Raw genomic sequence first — 24,490 nt, forward strand, 5'->3', positions numbered from 1 at the left:
GGGGAAAAATACAGACATCAAAATCCAGGAAGCACAGAAGACCCCCATTAGATTCAACAAAACCGACCATCAATAAGGCATATCATAGTCAAATTCACAAAATACTCAGAATCATGAAAGCAGCAAGGGAAAAAAAAGTCCCTAACCTACAAGGGAAGACAGATCGGGTTTGCAGAAGACCTATCCACAGAAACTTGGCAGGACAGAAAGGAGTGGTAGGATATATTCAAAGTGCCGATTTGGAAAAATATGCAGCCAAGAATTCTTTATCCAGCAAGACTGTCATTCAAAATAGAAGGAAAGATAAAAAGTTTCCCAAACAAAAATTAAGGAAGTTTGTGACCACTACACCAGCCCTGCAAGAAATTTTAAGGGGGGCTTTCTGAGGGGAGAAAAGATGAAAAAAAAAAAAAAATATATATATATATACACCAAAAGCTACAAAAAGTTAGAAAGGACCAGACAACACCACCAGAAACTCCACTCTACAAGCATCATAATGGCAATAAATTCATATCTTTCAATACTCACTCTAAACCTCAATGGACTCAATGCTCCATTGAGTACTCAATGCTCCAAGACATAGGGGAACAGAATGGATAAGAAAACAAGAAACATCTACATGCTGTTTATAGGAGACCCACTTTAGACCTAAAGACACCTTCAGATTGAAAGTAAGGGGATGGAGAACCATCTATCATGCTAATGGTCAACAAAAAGAAACCCAGAGTAGCCATACTTATATCAGACAATCTAGACTTTAAAATAAAGACTGTATCAAGAGATGCAGAAGGGCATTATATCATAATCAAGGGGTCTATAGACCAAGAAGACCTAATAACTATAAACATTTGTGCGCCAAATGTTAGAGCACCCAAATATATACATCAATTAATCACAAACATAAAGAAACTCATTGATAGTAAGACCATAATAGTAGGAGACTTCAACACCCCACTCACAGCAATGGACAGATCATCTAATCAAAAAATCAACAAGGAAACAATGGCTTTGAATGACACACTGGACCAGATGTACTTAACAGATATATTCAGAACATTTCATCCTCAAGCAGCAGAATATATAATCTTCTCCAGCACACATGTAACATTCTCCAGAATACACCATATACTGGGACACAAATCAGCCCTAAGTAAGTACAAAAAGATCAAGATCATACCGTGCATATTGTCAGACCACAATGCTATGAAACTCAAAATCAACCATAAGAAAATATTTGGAAAGGTAACCAATACTTGGAGACTGAAGAACATCCTACTAAAGAATGAATGGGCTAACCAAGCAATTAAAGAGAAAATTAAAAAGTATATGGAAGTCAATGAAAATGATAACACCCACAGCCTAAAACCTCTGGGATGCAGCAAAGGCAGTCATACGAGGAAAGTATATAGCAATCCATGCCTTCCTAAAGAAGGAGGAAAGATCTCAGATACACAACCTAACCTTATGCCTTAAGGACCTGGAAAAAGAACAGCGAATAAAACCCAAAACCAGCAGAAGACAGGAAATAATAAAGACTAGAGCAGAAATTAATGCTATCAAAACCAAAAACAAAACAAAACAAAACAAAAACAGTAGAACAGATCGATGAAACCAGAAGCTGGTTCTTTGAAAGAATTAACAAAATTGATAAACCGCTAGCCAGTTTGATCAAGAAGAAAAAGGAAAGGACCCAAATAAATAAAATCAAGAATGAAAGAGGAGAGATCACAACCAACACAACAGAAATAAAAACAATAATAACAGAATATTATGAGCAATTATATGCCAATAAAATGGGCAATCTGGAAGAAATGGACAAATTCCTAGAACATATACACTATTAAAACTGAAACAGGAAGAAATAGAAAATTTGAACAGACCCATAACCAGTAAGGAAATCAAATTAGTAATCAAAAATCTGCTGAAAAACAAGAGTCCAGGGCTGGATGGCTTTCCAGGGGAATTCTACCAAACATTTAAGGAAGAGTTAACACCTATTTTCTTAAAACTGTTCCAAAAAATAGAAATGGAAGGAAAACTTCCAAACTCTTTCTATGAAGCCAGCATTACCTTGATTCCAAAACCAGACAAAGACCCCACTAAAAAGGAGAACTATAGACCAATTTCCCTGATGACCATGGATGCAAAAATCCTCAACAAAATATTAGCCAACCAGATCCAACAATACATTAAAAAAATTATTCACCACGACCAAGTGGGATTTATACCTGGGATGCAGGGCTGGTTTAATATCTGCAAAACAATTAACGTGATTCATCACATCAATAAAAGAAAGGACAAGAACAACATGATCCTCTCAATAGATGCAGAGAAAGCATTTGACAAAACACAGCATCCTTTCTTGATAAAAACCCTCAAGAAAGTAGAGATAGAAGGATCATACCTCGAGATCATAAAAGCCGTATACAAAAGACCCAACGCTAATATCATCCTCAATGGGGAAAAACTGAGAGCTTTCCCCGTAAGGTCAGGAACAAGACAGGGATGTCCACTCTTGCCACTGTTATTCAACACGGTATTGGAAGTCTTAGCCTCTGCAATCAGACAACACAAAGAAATAAAAGACATCCAAATCGGCCAGGAGGAGGTCAAAGTTTCACTCTTCGCAGATGACATGATACTCTATATGGAAAACCCAAAAGATTCCACCAAAAAACTGATAGAACTGATTCATGAATTCAGCAAAGTTGCAGGATATAAAATCAATGCACAGAAATCGGTTGCATTCCTATACACCAACAATGAAGCAACAGAAAGAGAAATCAAGGAATCGATCCCATTTACAGTTTCACAAAAAGCATCAAATACCTAGGAATAAATCTAACCAAAGAGGTGAAAAATCTATACACTGAAAACTATACAAAGCTTATGAAAGAAACTGAAGACACAAAAGAATGGGAAAAGATTCCATTTCCAACTACATGGATGGAACTGGAGGGTATTATGCTAAGTGAAATTAGAGCAAGACAAAAATCATATGACTTCACTCATACGAGGACTTTAAGAGACAAAACAGATGAACATAAGGGAAGGGAAACAAAAATAATATAAAAACAGGGAGGGGGACAAAACATAAGAGACTCTTAAAAATGGAGAACAAACTGAGGGTTGCTGGAGGGGTTGTGGGAGGGGGGATGGGTTAAATGGGTAAGGGGCATTAAGGAATCTACTCCTGAAATCATTGTTGCACTATATGCTAACTAATTTGGATGTAAATTTTAAAAAATAAAAAAGAAAATTAAAAAAAGAAAAAAATTAGTAAACTAAAAAAAAAATCAAGATATAAATGGCTAAAAAGAAAGTGGGGGGGAGGGGGACAATAAAAGGAAAAGTTTGCTGGGAAGGCAAGCTCCATTAGTGACTTGAATAGAAGATCCAGAATTTTGAGGAGATAATGAAGTTTACTCAATTTTCAATAACAGGTAGCTAGATCAAATTATGAATCATTTGCATTTTTAGAAACTATGAAAATGATATTTAGTAGCATTTCATTTAACATAAAATAATGTTATAAACTATAACCAGGACTTCTGATCAGTCTAAACAAAGAATGTATTTAAATACTCGTGGGGCTCCTGGGTGACTCAGTTGGTTAAATGTCCAACTCTTGATTTTGGCTCTGGTCGTGACCTCACAGTTTGTGAGAATGTATAAGAATGGTTTCAAACCCTTACCCCACATCTAAAGGGCAGGCTACTGCCTCCCCAAGATTCCCGGGGGCTCATAATCTCACAGTTGCCTTGTAACAGATTTTCTGAACTGTCTCACTCCAATTTCATCTCCTCAATCATTCCCTGATTTGGAACCAACCCTTTAACTTCTTCAAAACACCATTACCACCACCGAGAGTCATTCTTAATTGAAGGTTTGGAGGATGAAGGACCTCAGAGCCAAAAAACTAACATTGATGGTAGACAACACTGTTCTTTAGAAGTCTAATATGGGAGAAAATTATTCCACTGCCTTGGGACAAAAGCAGGTACCATTGGTTAGTTGTAGTCTTTAACAACAATTTTTTCTTCTAATTAATAAGAGTCAATTAACTCAACTTCCTTTTGGCCCAAGAGCTTATTAACAACTACCTTTTCCCTTGTCTTCCAATTCTTTCATATGGTACACTGGGAAATATTACCTTACACTTGTAGAATGACACAGATTTTTTAAGTACTATTGTTACCCAACAAAGTGATCAAAAAACAGTTACTCAGAAATTGTTAAGATTTATGGGAATGTGGAATAGTTGCCAATCATGCAACATTAAATATATCATGGATTCAATTTCTTCTGGGCATTTTATGCCTTTTTACACTCCACCCGACCTTGATGTTGCTGTCTTTCTGCTTATTTATCCTCTCAGCCAACACTAGACTGCTAAGCAGGAAGCATAAGGAGTATAAGAAAAAATTTTCCACAGTAATGAATACCTTAAGGTTTGGCATGAATTAGTTATTCAAAGATTGAGAAAGTAGACATTTTTCAATGTAACTAATATGTAGTGAATAAAAAATTATTCTGTAAGCTGCTACAGATATTACACATATGTTCAGATTTTCTGTTCAGGGCCTGTGTATCTGTGATAAGTCCCAAGCACAAAGAGTTTTGTTTGTTTGTTTTATTTTTTTTAAAGTGGGAATGGGGGAAAGGGTTGAAATTTCTGTTTCTTACAGGTTCAACTTCAAAATGAGTCACACTCTTTTTGTTCTTCCTCCTTTTCCTCCTCTTTTTTTTTGGCGGGGTGGGGGGGAGGCAGTAAATACAACTTACTTGACACGTATATTACCTAGTTTCAGCTTAAGATTTTGCAATAGACTGTTTTTGTCCCTAAAATTCACATGTTGAAATCCTAACCACCAATGCGATTATATAAAGAGGTGGTGCTTTGGGAAGCAATTAGGTCATGAGGGTGGTACCTTCTTGAATGGGATTAGTGCCCTTATAAAAGAGACCCCAGGGGCTCCTGGGTGGCTCAGTAGGTTAAGTGTCCAACTCTTTGATTTCAGCTCAGGTCGTGATCTCATAGTTCGTGAATTTGACTGCCACATCAGCTTCCATGCTGACAGGGTAGAACCTGCTTGGGATCCTCTCTCTCTCTTTCTCTCTCTCTCTCTCTGCCCCTCCCCTGCTTGTGCACTCTCGCTCTCAAAATAAATAAACTTTAAAAAATAAAATAAAATAAATAGAGACCCCAGAAAGCTCCCATTTATTCACATGTGAATAAAATGAAAATGCAATGTGTGGAGTGAGAGAAAATATTTGCAGACCATACATCCAATAAGGAGCTAACAGCCAAAATATATAAGGAATTTATAAAACTCAGTATCAGAAAAAAATCTGATTTTTAAATAGACAAAAGACCTGAATAAACATTTTTTTAAAAAGATACACAAAGTTCCAACAGGCATATGAAAAGGTACTCAGCATCACTATCAGGGAAATGTGAATCAAAACCACAATGAGACATCACTTGACACCTGTTAGGATGGCTGTTACCAGAAGTCAAGATAACAAGTGTTGGCAAGGATGTGAAGAGGAACTCCTTATATGCTGTTGGTGTGAATGTAAATTGGTATAGCTTTTCTGAAAACAGTATAGAGATTCCTCAAAACACCAAAAATAGAACTACCATAAACTCTAGAAATCCTACTTCTGGGCATATATCCAAAGGGAATGAATTCAGTATCCTAAGAGATATTTGCACCCCCATGTTCATTGCAGCATTATTCATAATAGCCAAGATATGGAAACAACCTATGGATAAAGTGTGGTGTGTGGGTGTATATATACATATATATACTTTATCCACTCCATCATACACACAAATAATAGAATATCATTGTGCCCTAAAGAAAAGAAGGAAATCCTGCCATTTGTGACAACATGGATAAATCTGGAGGACATTAAGCTAAGTGAAATATACCAAGCACGGAAAGGCAAATACTGCATGATCTCATCTATATTAGAATCTAAAAAGGTCAAGTTCATAGAAACAGAGTAAAATGGTGCTTACCAGCAATTGAGGGATAGGGGAAGATTTTAGTTAAAGGTTAGAAACTTTCAGTTATAAGATGAAGAAGTTCTGAGACATAATGTGAGACAGCATGGTGATTATAGTTAATAATAATGTATTGTAAGGGCACCTGGGTGGCTCAGTTGGTTGAGCTTCTGACTTCGGCTCAGGTCATGATCTCACAGTTCACGAGTTCAAGCCCAGCATCGGGCTCTGTGCTGACAGTTCAGAGCCTGGAGCCTTTTTTGGATTCTGTGTGTGTGTGTCTCTCTCTGCCCCTCCCCTGCTCGCACTCTTATCTGTCTGTCTCTGTCTCCCATAAATAAATAAATAAATAAATAAATAAATAAATAAATAAATAAATATATAAATAAATCTAAAAATATAATAATATATTGTATATTTTATTGTATTCTTGAAATTTGCTAAGAGAGTCAGTCTTTTTGTTTGTTTTATTTAAATTCAAGTTAGCTAACATACAGTGCAGTATTGGTTTCAGAAGTAGAATTCAGTGATTCATCACTTACATATGACACCCAATGCTCATCCCAACATGTGCTCTCCTTAATTCCCATCACCCATTTAGCCCATTACCCCCACCCACCTCCCCCTCTAGCAACCTTGTTTGTTCTCTGTATTAAAGAGTTTGTGGCTTGCCTGTCTGTTTTTATCTTATTTTACTTTTCACTGAGAGAGTGAATCTTAAGTGTTCTTACCACACACACACACACACACACACACGCACACACGCACACACATACACAGAAGATAAATATGTGAGGTGACAGATTTGTTAATTAAGTTGATTGTGGTAATCATTTAACAATGTATACATATATCAAAGCATCACATTGTATCCCTTAAATATATATAATGTTTATTTGTCAATCATATCAATGAAGCCTGAAAATAAACTGTGAGGCTAGATCAATTCCCTTCCCCTAGGCAAACATTAAGGCAGCCTTCACAACTTTCATGGTCATTTTAAAGAATACTAAAATTTCTCCCTTTGGCAAATGCTTCTGAAGCCTGAGTCACATTCTCCCAACCCACCCCTGATTTCAGCAACAACTTTAGGGGACCATTCTGTGTGAGCTTAAACTCCCCCTGAAATAACTGGACTAATGAGAATATTAGAACACCCTACTAAAGTTCAGCTGAGGCACTAATTCAGGGATGATACTCTGCAAGGTAGCAGTACTGTCCTCCAGCATACAGTACATGCAGTTCAACCAATGTCTGATATAGAGATCTGTGACCCAATAGCTGAACACGTGGGTACAGAACTAAGAAGTGGACGTGGTATTGGCCCACTCTCCATCACTCCCAGTGACCCCATGTGCAGAATGTATGTTTCTTGCACTGATAGAGATCTTGGTTATTGGGTTGGCATGGTGGGAAGGGGGGCATTCCCACCAGGGTTTAGGCAAGGACTACGCTGAACCTGAAACTACAATTAGCAACCTGATCACTCTGGTATCCTTATGTCAGTAGCCCAGGAGGCAGCAAAAAAGTGAACAGGCAAGGAGTTTATAGTCCCAGCTTTTACCTCCTCATCTCCATACCCTCTGCTCCCTGGGTGATAGTGTCCACTCCCAGGGTGAGGGTGAAGAAAGATAGGAAAAACATACTGTAGTCCTTTCCGTGCCAAATATCAAATATTTATTTAAATACTAGATCTTAGTCCAGACCTCTGTATTGTCTTAGAGTGAGCTGTGATTGATGCTACGCTCTGGGTAAAGCATTTCATGAGTAAATAGACTACTCATGAAAGAATAGTCATTAGGTAGTAAGAAATGGAGGGAGAGTGGGTGAATGGGAGACAGGGAGAGAGGGAAGAGGGAAAAAAAAGCAGCCATTGAGTAGTATGCTGAGGCCCTCACTCCTAAGAGCAAACAGCTTACCAAGATTTCTAAATCCTTCTGTTGCTATGCTGCATATACCTCCATCGTACCTAAGATCTGAATCCTCAAGGTTATATGTATGAAAAACACCCATGGCACCCTTGTGGCACATTCAAACCTGATGTAAGTCTGGCGTCCTTAAGACCCAAAAAACAATCATTGCCACAGAGCAATCTTCTGACCATGATGAAACTGATGTGAGGCTCTCTAGAAAAATACATTTATAAATAAGAGGTTAGAGGACCCTATGCACTCTTGAACTCTATTCAGTAATGTCTCTCTCTCTCTCCTCTTCCTCCCTCTCTCCCTCCTCCCCCACCCCCAACACATACAGAGAAAGAGAAGAAGAAAAAAGAAAATCAAGAAGCCTGAATGCAGGGGGAAGAAACAAACAAAAGGGTGAAACAGAGGTCCTCAATTTGATCCAAATGGAAATTCAAAATTTACTTAAAGAATTTATACAGTGAAAGATAAAAGGGCATTGGTTAGCTTTTGCACTTGTAACAGGTTCTGAATTAACTTCAGTATCTGATAAAGCGTACCAACTGTCAAACTTCATGGACCCAATATTAGGGATCCCACTGTATATAAACATGGTACCCCCTATACTCCTAGGGAGTTAAATATAAAATAGGGGACAAATAGGTATGCCTCATCTTAACCATTAGAACAATGGCCTAAATTCCACACAGCCACATCATTGCCCTAAAATATACCATAGTAGGTACGGATGCTCTGACTCAATGAGTAACAAATTAAGTTGTTCACATTTGACAAATGGGATACCACAGACCTTCTCCCCACCCCACCCCCATTAAAAAAGTTAATATGGCCCAATGTAAATTAAAATATTCAATGATTGAAATCCTTTATAGAAGCTGACCCATTTAGAGAAGGGATGATTATCCTCACTGCTTTTTCATTTGATAGCCCAATTTTGCCTGCACCTAAGCTTAGAAAGAATGAATGATGCCTCACAGTGGATTAGCACAATCTTAAATTCTGTGGTCCCACCCATCAAGGCTCCTATTCCCAATATTATTGAAATTATTGACTATCCAATCAGCAACTAATAAATATTTTGCTATTATAGATTTGACTAATATGTTCTATTCAGTGACTATTCCCACAGCCTCTCAGCTGAAGTTTGCCTTTACCTCAAAAAGAAATAATACATCTTGGGGCGCCTGGGTGGCTCAGTCGGTTAAGCGTCCGACTTTAGCTCAGGTCACGATCTCGTGGTCCGTGAGTTCGAGCCCCGCGTCAGGCTCTGGGCTGATGGCTCAGAGCCTGGAGCCTGTTTCCGATTCTGTGTCTCCCTCTCTCTCTGCCCCTCCCCCGTTCATGCTCTGTCTCTCTCTGTCCCCAAAATAAATAAACGTTAAAAAAAATTAAAAAAAAAAAAAAGAAAGAATACATCTTTACTCAGCTGCCCATGGGATACTTCAACAGCCTTAATAGCACACACAATCTTTGCAAGCAAGATCTTAACTATATTCAATTTTCTCAAGGATCACAGGTATGACATTACATTGATTCACAAGTATTGACATTATATTGATTGCAATGATCTCTGAAGAGATTCACTGGAAGCACTAATTTGAGACATTACTCACAAAGGAGCTCAGAAAAGGGGACTGAGCCATTGTCCCACACATAATCTAAAGCCCCACTACTTCAGTTAAATTCCTAGTAAGTATTCAGTAAATCAAGGACTCCTGCATCCCAGACATGGTCAATAAACAGCTATTGACCACCTCAGCATGCACAATGTCTTTCAGCTTTTGGGTCCTAGGGACAACGTATTCCTCATTTACACATTTCACTTAAGCCCATTTATACTAATATTTGCAAATTAGCCCACAGTTAATGTCCCCCCCCCAACAAAAGGCTCTAGAATCCATCCAAATTGCAATATTATAGGCATTCTCATTAGTGCCCCAGAGACTCCTTCACCAATGAAGCTTCAGCAACCTCCTCTCAAGCCTCTTGCAGTCTCTAGACCCACTCATGATGGTAATAAATTGTCTACCAGCTTCTCACACAAGAAACTGCTCTTCTCAGCCCTGTGTTATTCACCACCAGAGCAGCAATTGCTGGCCATATAGTGGGTTCTCCTAGAAATAGAAGCTCTCACAGGTCCTGAGTCCACAACTCTCCCAGATCCAATTGCCCATTATGCCTTGGGTCATGGAAGCAGCACTTCACAAGCTTGGCAGAGCTACGGAGGCCTACTTGCTACAGAATGGAGCCAAACCTGGATGCTAGAGAAGGTCAAACCTCCCCCAGACCACTTGGCTACCAGAGAACTTCTTGGAATCAATGGAGTGAACAGCCACATACTTTATAGTGTTCCTTGGGCATAAAAAATTTTTAAAAATAGCAAATGAAAGGGCAGAGAGTGTAAAGGAATAAAAAGCAATAAAAATGGTAAATATGTGGGTGAATCTAAATGAATATTGACCATAAAGAGCAATGATAATAAAACATTATTTTATGAGGTTTCAAATATAGAGAGAATTAAAATATCAATAATAAGAGAGAGTTAAGTGCTCCAAGGTCCTAACATCATTTGGGAGGAAAGTAAAAGCATAAATTAACATTAGACTTTGATGAGTCAAAAACACGTGTTGTAATTTCTAGGGTAATTGCTAAAAGAATAGAAAAGGATGCCTACCTGCCAACCAAAGGAAAAACTGGCCTAATAACATAGTAAGTCCAAAACATGAAAGTAAAGAGACATAAATAGGTAGGACAAATAGAAAACATACAACAGTCAATTTAAAGACATTATCAGTAACTGCATTAAATGTAAAGTAGATATTCTTATTAAAAGACAAAATTAGTTTGATTGGATTAAAGAAACAAAACCCAACTTTATGCGTTTATAAGATACACATCTAAAAAACAAGATGCAAACAGGTCAAAACCACAACAGAACGCAAAAAGATATATCATGCAAGCACTAGCAGAAAGCTGGTATATCACTATATCAATGTTAAAAATTAGCCTTTAAAGCCAAAAATATTGCTAGAGATAAAGGTCACTTTATCATCTTAAAAGTTCCAATTAACTAGGAAGTTTAAGCAACCTAAATTTATACACCCTTAATTCTCACCCCTCATTAAGTTCCCAGGGAGAATTTAAGTCCAAAATGAAGAAATTAAAGTCCCAAGGAAATCAGAGCTCCCGTTTGTCCCCCCTCAATCTCTTATTCTGCTTACTGTCAGCCAGAGGATAATCTCAGAGGCCTGGCTGCCTTCCTAGTGGTCTTTACCCAGCCTAGTGGTCTCAGCTGCAGCCTAGTGGCCTTTACCCAGAATAACTGTTGCTCCTTGGCACCACCACAGTTAAATTAATCCTAACTTCAACATTCAGGTGTCTCAATCCTCAACTTCAACATATCAGTAAAACACATGAATATCAATGTTACTCCCCCATTCATGTGAAAATTTAGGACCAAATGTGATAACTGTCCCAGTGGCATTTCCCAGACAAAACAAAGTTTCCCACATTGCTGTCTCCTGCCATGAATCATAATAGAGATTGAATGGTATCTGAGAAAAAGAGGATAGACAGAAAAAGCAAGGAGGAAAAGTGAAAATTTTTCCATGGTTTCTATCTTACCAGGATGCTGGTCAGTCCATGCTAAATATCTGGAGACTACAGCTTATGAAATTAAATATAATTAAATCTGTGGCTTACCGAAACTCCAGGTGCAGGTAATCTGTAAGGTTGCTGTTGTCTTCTTTTATTCTCAGAGGGTCCAAAGAGAAGCAGCAATCTCTGCCAAGTGATTCTCACTAAAACTAAAACTTGTTTGCCTCAGTTTTTTAAATTCCTGAGGTCTTGGTCAATCTTCACTTCTCCAAGGGCACCATCAAAAAATAAAAATCCAGGGGGGCCTGGGTGGCTCAGTCAGTTAAGCATCCAGCTTCGGCTCAGGTCACGATCTCACGGGTTCGTGAGCTCGAGTCCTGCACTGGACTCTGCTTACAGCTCAGAGCCTGGAGCCTGCTTCGGATTCTGTGTCTCCCTCTCTCTCTCTGCCTCTCCCCAGCTCACGTTCTGTCTCTCTTTCTCAAAAATAAGTAAACATTTAAAAAAATAATAAAAATAAATTTAAAAATTAAAAAACAAATCCAGGGGCACCTGGGTGGCTCAGTGGGTTGAGTGTCCAACTCTCAGTTTCAGCTCAGGTCATGATCTCAAGGTTTCATGGGTTCAAGTCCCACATCAGGCTCTGCACTGATAGTATGGAGCCTGCTTGCAATTCTCTCTCCCTCTCTCTTACCCTCCCTCACTCATGTTGTCTCTGTCCCTCTCAAAGTAAATTAATGTTAAAAAAATGCAAATAAAAAATAAAAATCCAAATAAATTATAATCCCTTGCTATCATTGAGTTTCCCACTGCAAAAGAACCTGTTCTTCCCTGGGGAACAAAAGTTGCCCTTGCTGAAAGACCAGCAACACGAAATGAGTGCTGCCTAATTGCAAAATACAGTCCTAAAGGACCTGAGCACCAAAGCTCTGCCATTTTGAGGTTAGTTTTCTTTGGCCCCAGAAAGAGTTTACCCTTTCCCTATGTACTCTGCTCATGACATTGTGAAGCTGTCTCTGCAAGTCTACAAATATCTAAAGAGGTTCTTCCAAGGACATATTCTCTCCTAACAAGACCAGACCCCTATTCGCGAAGCTTCTGTCTCACTAAAACCTGTTCTGACCGCAATATGAACCCTTTTCCTTGCCAAATCCTGGCAACGGCCCCATGCCAATAATACCATCTGCAGCTGGGCTGCAACAATTTAAGTCAGCTGCTGTATATCACACAAAAGCCGAATTCTTCCCACCTAGCACTTTGACTCCAAATTCCAGGCTCTCTGTTTAGTCACTCAGCTTCACAGTGAACATTATTATAACATTATATCACAATATTTACGAACGCAAGGTGAGGCTTGGATGACATTAAGCTCTTATTAAGCTCAGATCCTGCCCTACCGCTCACCTCTCCTGCCTGCATATTTTTCAAGCAAGAGAACTATAGTCAAGAACAGTAACCAGTGGGGAATTTGTCACTTTATTAACATCCAAACCAGCACCCAATAACTCCCAAGCTGAGGTCTGACAGAAGCTGGATGGAAGAATATGGTTTAGCCCTGAAGGCCTAAATAGGGCTTCCTATCTCCTCCCCCAAATAAAAAATGGCAAGTTCTGAAGGGAAAACAGAACTGGCCCAGCTATAACTACCCACTTACAGGCATGGAAAGTGGAGGAAAAGACCAAGAGACAGACAATCCTGTTTAGACAGCTCAACAAGACAACTCAAAATGCAAAAGAAGAGGAAACTGCCTGACCTATTCTAAGAAGATAAAACCTGGGGGCGCCTGGGTGGCGCAGTCGGTTAGGCGTCCGACTTCAGCCAGGTCACGATCTCGCGGTCCGTGAGTTCGAGCCCCGCGTCAGGCTCTGGGCTGATGGCTCAGAGCCTGGAGCCTGTTTCCGATTCTGTGTCTCCCTCTCTCTCTGCCCCTCCCCCGTTCATGCTCTGTCTCTCTCTGTCCCCAAAATAAATAAACGTTGAAAAAAAAAATTAAAAAAAAAAAAAGATAAAACCTGGAGCACCTGGGTGGCTCTGTTGGTTAAGCATCTGACTCTTGATTTTTGGCTCAGGTCATGATCCCAGGTTTGTGGGATTGAGCCCTGCATTGGGCTTTGCACTGACAGTGCAGAACCTGCTTGGGATTCCCTCTCTCTCTCTGTCTCACTCTCTCTCTCTCTCTCTCCCTCACTCACATGTGTGTGCTTTCTCTCTCTCTCTCTCAAAATAAATAAATAAACATAAAAAAAAAAAAAAGATAGGACCTGCTTGGGTGTGCTTACCACATGAAGATAAGAAAAACAAAATAGGACACCACTTTAGGTACTGACATTTAAAGCACAGTAACCTGCCTGCTAGTAATGCAGACTCCAATAAATGTCATAGGCCCTAGTTAACCAGATTGTCAACTTTTCCTCCTTGGGGAGGGGATGCTAAGAAAGGGATAAACAGAGGGCAGAAAGTGTGGAAAAACAGATTTATACAAACATAAGCCACATAACTGCCACACACAAAGACATACACACACACTGGGTATCCACCTAGGCTTGGGCATAGGACAAAGCCCAATTTCTAGAGAAGCATTAGAACACCATCACAAGTAAACAAATAACTTCATAAGAGTTGGAACCAAGACATAAAACCAGCACTATTGGCTCAATCGGGACTGGCACCAGGGTGAGCCAAGTGTGGTACCTAGGGCCTCCTCAATTTTGTGCCCAAGCCTCTCACTTGCTTCTAGTCCTAGCCCTGGACTGAATTAATATGTGTGGTGGGAAGCAATATGATTTAGAAGGCAGTAAATGCAAAGGAAATACAGAAATCCAGATCTAACTACAGGAGGCTCAAGGAAAAATGCAACAACTCAGCAGCTAGCATTAGATACCCAGAACCCAGGTCTAAAAGAGCAAGTGTGCTCTACCATGTCCCAATAATCCATGAATAATGGCTATTGAATACTAAAGTTTTTAAGTCTCACATTGTATTTGTTACCTATTGCTACATAACAAATTATCCAAAAATTAGTGGCTTAAAACGACATTTATTATCTCACAATTTCATTGGGTCAGGATTCTGGGCACAGCTTAGCTTGGTCCTGAGGCTCAACATCTCTCACAGACAGCAGTCAAGGTGTTGAGTGGGGCCATAGTCATCTCAAGGCTTCATTGGGGAAGAATGTGAATCTAAGCCAATTCATGTGGTTATTGACCAGAGGCTGTCCTCAATTTCTTGCTACTTGGACCTTTCTAACATGTAGCTTGCCTCATCAAGGTAAGCAAGTCAAAAAGGGAAGAAAATGCCCATAATATGGAACTTATAGTCTTTTATTATCTAATCTTAGAAGTGACATCCCACCACTTTTGCATATTCTATTCATTAGAAGCAAGTCATTAGTTATAGCCCACACAAGGAGATAGGATTACACAAGGATGTGAACACCAAGAGGTGGAAATCATTGGAAGTCATTTTAGGAAGCTGTCCTACAAAATCCATGAAAATCATGGTTAAGAGAAGATATGTTTTTCAAATTACAACAAGTATATCCTATACTTACCCTGTACAATAACTAGAACAGATGTTTCTGTTTGAAATTCTGTGACCCCAATAGCTTTGCATACCTGATTAAATGCTTAATGTTGTACCGCTAGAGGTCTTTACATTTATTCATATAGGTAGACCTCAGGAGAGGATATCTGTGTTTTTCTCTCCCCAATATACCTTTTTCCACTGGAAAACTTCCCTTTCTTCATCCTATATGGTTCTAATAAAACAATTCCAGGGCTCTGACTGACCTCTGGCTAATCACATGACCATCCTCCTCTTACCTAAGCTAAGCAAGGCCAAGTCCATCCCATATAAGAATACTAGGAAATGGAAGGTCTCCTTCTTTTGAGTCATGAACAATAAAAATGAGAGCTTACTGCTGTCAGAAGTAACCTTTCCCACCATGGAAGGACCTGTTGGTAGAGCTGAGAGAAGAAGAAAGGAGAGAGAGAGAGAACTAATGATATCATCTGTGCCCCTGCAGAGTGCCATGGAGCACTCCTGCCAGTTCCAGCCTGAATTTCCCAGTTATGTAAGCCAGTAAATCCCATTTTGCTCAAGCTTGTTTGGATTTCTGACATTTGCTTGTAACCAAGAGTCCTGAGACTAATACAGTCTTGTTTCAAGTGAACCCTTCTTACTAGTTAATATGTATATTCTATCTGTGTGTGGTTCTCAAACCAGAAAATAAGCAGAATTACCTGGAAAGCTTTTTTTAAAATACATATTTCTAGGCCTCACCCAAACCTACTGTTTCAGAATCTTTAGGAGTAGAATTCTCACATCCCCAGTTTTTTTTTAAAGTAGTTGGGAACAAGTTCAGTATTTGTAACTTTTTTTAAAAATTTAAGTTTAGTTGAAAGGCACCTGGATGGCTCAGTCAGTTAAGCATCGAACTCTTGGCTTCAGCTCAGGTCATGATCTCACGTTTTGTTGGTTCAAGTCCCGCATTAGGCTGTGTGCTCATGATTCAGAGCCTGCTTTGAATTCTCTCTCTCTCTCTCTCTCTCTCTCTCTGCCCTTCCCCTACTCATGCTGTCTCTCTCAAAATGAATTAATTAATTAAAAAAATGTTTAAGTATACTTGAGCGGCATCTAAGTGGCTCAGTCAGTTAAGTGTCTGACTCTTGGTTTCTGCTCAGGTCATGATCTTGTGGTTTCATGGGTTCAAGCCTTGCCTTGGGCTCTGCGCTGGCAGCAAGGAGCCTACTTGGGATTCTCTCTCTCTCCCTCTGTCTCTGCCCCTCCCCAACTTGCACTGTCTCTGACTCTCTCATAATAAATAAATAAGCTTTAAGTAAAATAAAATAAAATAAAATAAAATAAAATAAAATAAAATAAAATAAAATAAAATAAAATAAAATTTTAGTTGACACAAAAATGTTATGTTAGTTTCTGGTGTACAACATGGTAACTGACAAATCTACAGTTATGCTCACCACATTTGTAGCTACCATCTGGCACCATACAATGCTATTATGATACCACTGACTATATTTCCCATGCTGTACTTTTTATCCTTCTGACCTATGCATTCCATAACTGGAAGTCTGTATCTCCAATTCCCCTTCACCCATTTTACCCATTCCCCACCCCCACTTCCCTCCCATCTGGCAAGAATCAGTTTGTTCTCTGTATTTATGAACATTTCTGCTTTTTATTTGTTAGTTTTTTTTAGGTTGCACATATAAGTGAAACCATATGGTATTTGATTTTCTCTGTCTCACTTATTTCACTTAGCATAATACTCTCTAAGTCCATCCATGTTGTTGCAAATGACAAAATTTCATTCTTTTTTATAGCTAAGTAATATATCCATGTGTTTTTTAATTCCACAAATTATTCTGAAGTTTGGCCAGTACAGGCAACCACTCTTCTATTTTATCAACAAAAGGACAAATTCCAAATTCTAAACTGGCTTTGTCCTATTTGAATTGCAGCATGGACTTTGTCTAGAATCCTGCAAAGAAACCATGTTTCCCTACACTGACCACCACTGAACTCTGTTATTCCCAATAGAAAAATTAGTGTAACATTTTTAAATAGTATTCATTGATTTTTCCTAATTCTACCGATAGAAACCATTAGTGGTAAGAGTATTATAATAACAAATGTGGTAAAATACATATATTGATTTAATGCTCCTCCAATGACTTATAATAAAAGTAGCATAAGAACCAGAGTGGGTGGTAATAGCCTTCTAATGCAAATTTCTGTATTAAATGGCACAAACCTGAGCTAAGCCATGTTGCTATATCTTTTTACGTATCCATCCTTTCACATCTGTACCTGGACAAATTGGTAAACTAATCTTAGGTCCTCACATTTTAGCAAGAGCAAAGAGTAAACATCTTTTTAAAACAATGACATCAAGGCTTAGTTTCAAGTTCATGATCTAGGAAACCTCTGGCCAGATGAAACTTGGACAATCCTGTGAGTCAGCCTAGTGAGAGTAGCAGTGTACTTTTCCACCATTTGCAATGTCACAATGGTTCCTGAAAATCTGAATATACTCCTTTGAAAACTGGCACTATGATAGCACAGTAAGCAAAGTTCAGGCCAATCTGTTTTTACAGAATAATTTACATGTTTACTCAAGGAAGAAAACAAAAGCAAGGGATGTTCTACAATCTTTATATCCCAAACAGTTGGTTTGCATGTTTGCTGCTTTGTAATATCACCTTCTAGAGGAAGACCACTCTCAGGGCTCCTAATGAAAAGAAATACTAGTGATAAAATGTCATCACTGATGATCATCTTGGGTATAAAATCAAAAGACAGATCACCATGGAGGGACCAAGCAGTAATCAGATAATTTCCAGAGCTTGACCATGATTATATCTCTTTCAGTCCACTTCTTCCAGGTGAAGACTGATGAGTTATTTCAAGTTCTGCTTACACTCCTGAAAAATTAAGCAGAGGGATCTAATCAGTAGGGGAGGGAGGAGGGGATAATAAATCAGTGGAAATAATATGTGACTATTAATATTACCCTTTTTCCAGCTTTATGAGACAAAGTTGCTGGAAGTTGTGAGGGAGAGTACCAGAGAGAAGAGAGGTGCTCAGAGAAAAAGATCCAGAAGTGTGCATGAGTCTTTTGCCAAATGATAAGTTGTGTGTACACACAGAATTTACAAAGCTGCACAAAGAACTACCACTGGAAAAAGAATAATTACCAGGCAGCTGTGAGCTGAACAAGTACTGGAGCTCACCCAAGTCTGGAAGCCATTCTAGTACCAATCTCCAGAGGAGACAGACCTTACTGAAAATCCTGCAGCCTTGAAGGGAGACCTCAGAAAGACTACACTTTAGGAGTAGAGCTAATCTAGTCCTAAAAGACTACTTTATACCACCTTAATAATACTGAAAAACAAGCTTCATGCTAACCATGGACATGTGGAAACTGAAATTTAAAATACTACCATTTACAATTGCTTCAAAGAAAGTCAACTACGTATTATCTAACAAAATGTGTACTGAATCAGTATGCTGCAAATTACAAAATGCTGATAAAAGAAATCAAAGAAAGACCTAACTAAATAGGACCCATACTGTGTTCATGGGTTGGAAGACTAAGTATTGTAAACATGTCAATTCTCCCCATATTGATTGATAGGTTTAATGCAATCCCTACCAAAATCTGAACAAGGTTTTTGTAAACATAGATAAGCTTATTCTAAAATGTATACAGAAAGTCACAGGACCCAAAATAGCTTTAAATATATTCTTGAAAAAGAAAGTAGGAGGAATAATTCTATCCAATGTTGAGTCCCCAAGACCACTCCCAAGTTCAGTGATTTGCCCGGGGGACTCATAAGACAGCATATATTCATACTCATGGCTATTTATTACAACCATATACAAATCAAAGTCAGCAAAGGAAAAAAGGTACATGGGGCAAAATTTGGAGGAAATCAGGCACAAGTTTCCAAGAGTTCTCATCTACTACAATTATGGGACTTGCTTAATTCCTCCAGTAATGAGTTGTAATAACCCATATGAAATGTTGTCTACCAGAGAATCTCCTTAGAGACTCAGTGCCCACAGTTTTTACTGAGGACTGGTCACATAGGCGTACTCTGCCTAACACACACTAAAATCCCAGATTCCCAGAAGAAAAGCAAGCATTCAGCATAAGTCATCACTGTTTGCAGTTCAGGCACAGTGAGCCACTCTTATCCATTATGGCCTGAAATCATAATGAGAATTATGAGAAGTTGCTAACCAAGGGTCAATCTTGGAAGCAGACCTTTCTAAGCATAGCAGTGACAGGATTTCTATATAAACTCCTTTTTGCATGCCATACAGCTGCATCACTGTATAGCTACACTAATTAAGACTGTGTGATATTGGCAGGACAGACACACAAATCAATGAAACAGAATAAAGAACCCAGAAATGGACACACAAAAAATGTGCAACTGATTTTTGACACAAAGATACAAACTCAATTTAGTAGAGGAATGACAGACTTTTTTTCAACAAACATTGCCAGAGCAATTGCATACAAATACACAAAAAGATGAACTTTGACTTAAACCTCACATCCAATACAAAAACTAACTTAAAGTGAATCTTAAGTGTAAAACATAAATTTATGCAAATTTGTTTTTAAAAAAGGAAAAGAATCTTTGGGATGTAATACTACGCAAAGGGTACTTAGACTCAATATCAAAAACAAGACCCATAACAAAAAAAAAGATAAATTAGGGCACTTCAAAATTAAAAATCTTTACCTTGTGAAAGACCCTGTTAAGATGATGAAAAGACAAGCTAAAGACTGAGAGAAAATACTTTCAAACCACAAATCCACCAATAATTTATACCTATATACACCAAGAACTCTCAAAAACAGTAACCAAATAATCTGATTAAAAATTGGAACAGATTGGGGCACCCGGGTGGCTCAGTCCATTGAGCATCTGACTTCTGCTCAGGTCATGATCTCATGGTTTGTGAGTTTGAGCCCCGCTTCGGGCTCTGTGCTGACAGCTCGGGGCCTGGAGCCTGCTTCAGATTCTGCGTCTCCCTCTCTATCTGTTCCTCCCCCGCTCACACTCTCTCTCTCTAAAATAAATAAAAATTAAAAAAAATATTTTAAGAGGGGCGCCTGGGTGGCGCAGTCGGTTAAGTGTCCGACTTCAGCCAGGTCATGATCTCACGGTCTGTGAGTTCGAGCCCGCGTCAGGCTCTGGGCTGATGGCCCAGAGCCTGGAGCCTGTTTCCGATTCTGCGTCTCCCTCTCTCTCTGCCCCTCCCCCATTCATGCTCTGTCTCTCTCTGTCCCAAAAATAAATAAACGTTGAAAAAAAAATTTTTTTTAAGAAAATTGGAACAGATGGGGTGCCTGGGTGGTTCAGTCAGTTGAGCATCCAACTTCAGCTCAGGTCATGATCTCGTGGTGGGTTCAAGCCCCAAGTCAGGCTTTGTGGTGACAGCATGGAGTCTGCTTCAGATTCTCTGTCTCCTCTCTCTCTTCCCGTCCCCTGCTCCCTCTCTCTCAAAATAAATAAATATTTTAAAAGTTTATTTAAAAAGAAAAGAAAATTGGAACAGACATGAATAGATTTTACAAAAAGAGTATACAGATGGCAAATATGCACATGAAAAGATGTTCAATATCACTTGCCATTAGAGAAATGCAAAAAAAAAAAAAAACCACAATGATATGGTACTATATACATCTATCAGAATGGCTAAAATAAAAAATAATGGTAACATCAAATGCTGGTGAGAATGTGGAGAAACTGGATCACACATACATTGTCTGTGAGATTGTAAAATGGCAATAACTCTGGAAAATATACCAGTGTTTTACAAAATTATACATGCAGTCATCATGTGACCCAGCAGTTGCACACTTAGGCATACACATAAAAACCTGTACAAAAATGGTCATAGCAGCTTTAACCATAATTACCAAAATCTGGAAATAACTCATATGTCCTACAAAGGATGAATAGTTAAACAAATTTTATATATGTATATATATATATATATATACATATATATATATATATGTATATTTTAATTCAAATCCAAGCTAGTTATCATATAGTGTAGTAATGGTTTCAGGAGTAGAATTTAATGATTCATCACTTACATATAACACCCAGCACTCATCCCAGCAAGTGCCCTTCTTTTTTTTTTTTTTAATTTTTGTTTTTCAACGTTTATTTATTTTTGGGACAGAGAGAGACAGAGCATGAACGGGGGAGGGGCAGAGAGAGACGGAGACACAGAATCGGAAACAGGCTCCAGGCTCTGAGCCATCAGCCCAGAGCCTGACGCAGGGCTCGAACTCACGGACCGCGAGATCGTGACCTGGCTGAAGTCGGACGCTTAACCGACTGCGCCACCCAGGCGCCCCGCAAGTGCCCTTCTTAATGCCCATCAACCATTTAACCCATCCCTCCACCCAACACCCTTCCATCAATCCTCAGTTTGTTCTCTGTATTTAAGAGTCTCTTATGGTTTGCCTCCCTCTCTGTTTTTATCTTATTTTTCCTTCCCTTTCCCTATGTTCATCTGTTTTGTTTCTTAAATTCCACATATGAGTGAAATCACATGATGTTTATCTTTCTCTGACTTATTTCATTTAGCATAATACACTTTAGTTCCATCCAAAACTGTGGTATATTTACATCATGGAACACCACTTGGCAATAAAAAAGAATGAAATATTGAGACATACAACAACTTAGATAAATATTGAGGAATAGTCTAAGTGAAAACCCCACTGTTTTTCACTATAAAAAAGTATCAGAAGAGATTCTTGGGATGGAACAGCTGTGTATCTTGATTGTGTTGGTGGTCACACAAATCTGCACATGTGATAAAATCATATGGAACTAAATGCACACACACACACACACACACACACACACACACACACAAAACACACAAATGAGAGTATTTATAACTAGTTAAGTCTAAATAAAGTCACTGATTTGTACCAGTGTAAATTTCCTGGTTATAATATTGTACCATAGTCATATAAGATGTTTCTCTTGGGGGAAACCAGGTAAAGGGTACACAGGATCTCTCTGTAATATTTTCTATAAACACATGTGAGTGTAGAATTATCTCAAAATTGAGCTTAAAAACAAAGCTTCAAAAGAATCAGACTGATATGTAAGTAAATTAACTGACTGCCAAAAGAAAACACTCTAATAGAAACAACAAAATCTAGACTCACAACAACATAGCATCCATTATGTAGAGTATGCATTAAAAATTACTAGGCATAAAGAAAAGCAGGAAAGTATAAACTATCCCAAAGAAAAAATCAATCAACAGAAACTGACAAAGAAATGACTGAGATGATAAAATGAGCAGACAAGGATTTTATAACAGTTATTATAAACATGGTCAAAGATTTAAGGAAAACATTTGCATAATTAAGGGAAAATAGGACATCTCAAAATAGAAAAGTGTTAAAAAGAAACCAAAAGATATTCTACAACTAGAAGAGTAAAGTAAAATGAAAATTTTATGGAATGGACCCGATAGCAGATTAGACTCTGCTGAAGAGAAGACAAGTAAACATGAAGACATGGAATAGAAATGATCCTAAGAAAATACAGAGAGGAAAAACAGTTGAAAAAACTGAACAGAGACTCAATAGTCTATGAGATAACATAAATGGCTAACATGTGTAAGTGGGGAGGAAAGAGACATTGGCACAGAAAAATAAATTTTTTCAAGATAATGGGAGTTTTGTTTTTCCAAATTTTATGAAAAACATTAACTGGTAGATCCAAGATCAATGTAGCAAAGTAGGACAAGGTGGGGGGGGGGGAAGCATGTTGTAATCAGATTTCTGAAAACCAGATAATGAGAAAATCTTCAGGGATTTTCAGTATCCAAAAAAAAAAAAAAGACACATTATATTCAAGGTCAGTAGGAATTACCACTTGCTTCTCAAGAGAAAAACTACAAGTCAGAAAACAATTAAATGAATAATATTTTAGTACTGAGAGAAAAAGACTATCTAAAATTCTATATCTAGAAAAATAATGATCAAAAATAAAGATATTTTCAGAAATGCAAAAGCAGAGAAAATTTGTCATCAACACACTTTCCAGTTGTATATTACTTGGTAGCAAGCTATCATGAAACTTGGTGGCTTGCAACAGCAAGCATTTTACTATATTGTACAATATTGTGAGTTGGAGATTTGTGCAGGACATGGTTGGGTGAACCTTTTCCTTGTGGTATCAGGTTCATTCAATATATTCACTTACATATCTGGCTCTATATGCATGGTACATATCTAGCACATTGGCAGAGACGGCTAGAGGCCAGTCTTGGCAGAGACTGTAGACCAAAGAGCCTACATGCAGCCTCACCAACATGGGGCCTCAGAGTACAGACTTCTTACCTACTGGCTGTAAGAGCAAGAGTTCTAGCAAATGAGACCGAATCTACATGGTCTTTTACAACCTAAACCCAGAAGTCACAAAGCATTACTTCTGTGATACTCTATTAGTTGAAGCAATCATAAGCTTAGGCATTTCAAAGGGAAAGAACACAGACCATTAGACAGGAGGAATGCCAAAGAATTTGTGGAAATGATTTTAAATTGCCACACTCTACCCTCTGGCCAACAATGTTTATATTTCTCCCTCATGAAATATATATTTGCCCCTTCTCCAGACTGCTTTAAAGTCTCATTCCATTATGCATCAAGCTCAAGTTGGAAGTCCAGGATCTTATCATCTAAATCAAGTCCAGGCATGGATGAGGCTCCATGCGGTTTCCTGAGATCAGTTCTTGATCTGGAAACCTGCAAACTAAAGAGACAGGTTATCTGCCCCACACATACCCAAAATACAGTGGTGTGACAGACACAGAACAACTGTAATAAATAAATACCCATTTAATAAAGGAAGAACATAGAAAGTCACCAATCCATTGAAATTATAAAATCCAACTGGGCATATGTTACCAGCTCATGATTAGGGCCTTATCCTGGTTCCGGGGAATGATTTTCCATGATTTTTGCTTCTTACCCCTGAGATCTTAGTTTTGCCCTCTAAGTCATTCTTTCTTTTCCATAGAACTAACCAATTTCTGTAGCTGAGTAGTCTATGCAGCCTGCTTCCTGTCCACAGAAGTTTAAGGGTCCAAGTCTCCATTTTGTACAGACTCTCTGTGGTTTTTCTTCCTGTATAAGCTGATATTATTACTATAAAAACTTTGTGGATTTTTTGAGTATCAATTTACAATCTACTCCATTAGATTAAAAACCCACATCTACAGACATCTTCTAGATAAGCCATTTTCTACCTTGAGCTCCTTATGAGGCTACTGTGGTATAATACCTTTAAGATTCTTAGAAGCCTTATTGTTTAGGAGAGAGAGTCTGTACTACAACCCCTTAAGAAATAGCTCAAAATTCTTTTTACAAGGC

The 24,490-nt window shown here is 38.4% G+C and overlaps 1 protein-coding gene across 1 annotated transcript in view; it reads right to left on the reverse strand.

Annotated features, from left to right (window-relative positions):
• The window catches only part of LOC121031389 (uncharacterized), a 411,199-nt gene that overhangs the window by 374,288 nt on the left and 12,421 nt on the right, over positions 1–24,490 (reverse strand). The window lies entirely within an intron of this gene.

The sequence above is a fragment of the Herpailurus yagouaroundi genome, unplaced genomic scaffold (assembly GCF_014898765.1).
Source record: "Herpailurus yagouaroundi ecotype Mexico unplaced genomic scaffold, PumYag 141, whole genome shotgun sequence".
NCBI classification, from domain to species: Eukaryota; Metazoa; Chordata; class Mammalia; order Carnivora; family Felidae; genus Herpailurus; species Herpailurus yagouaroundi.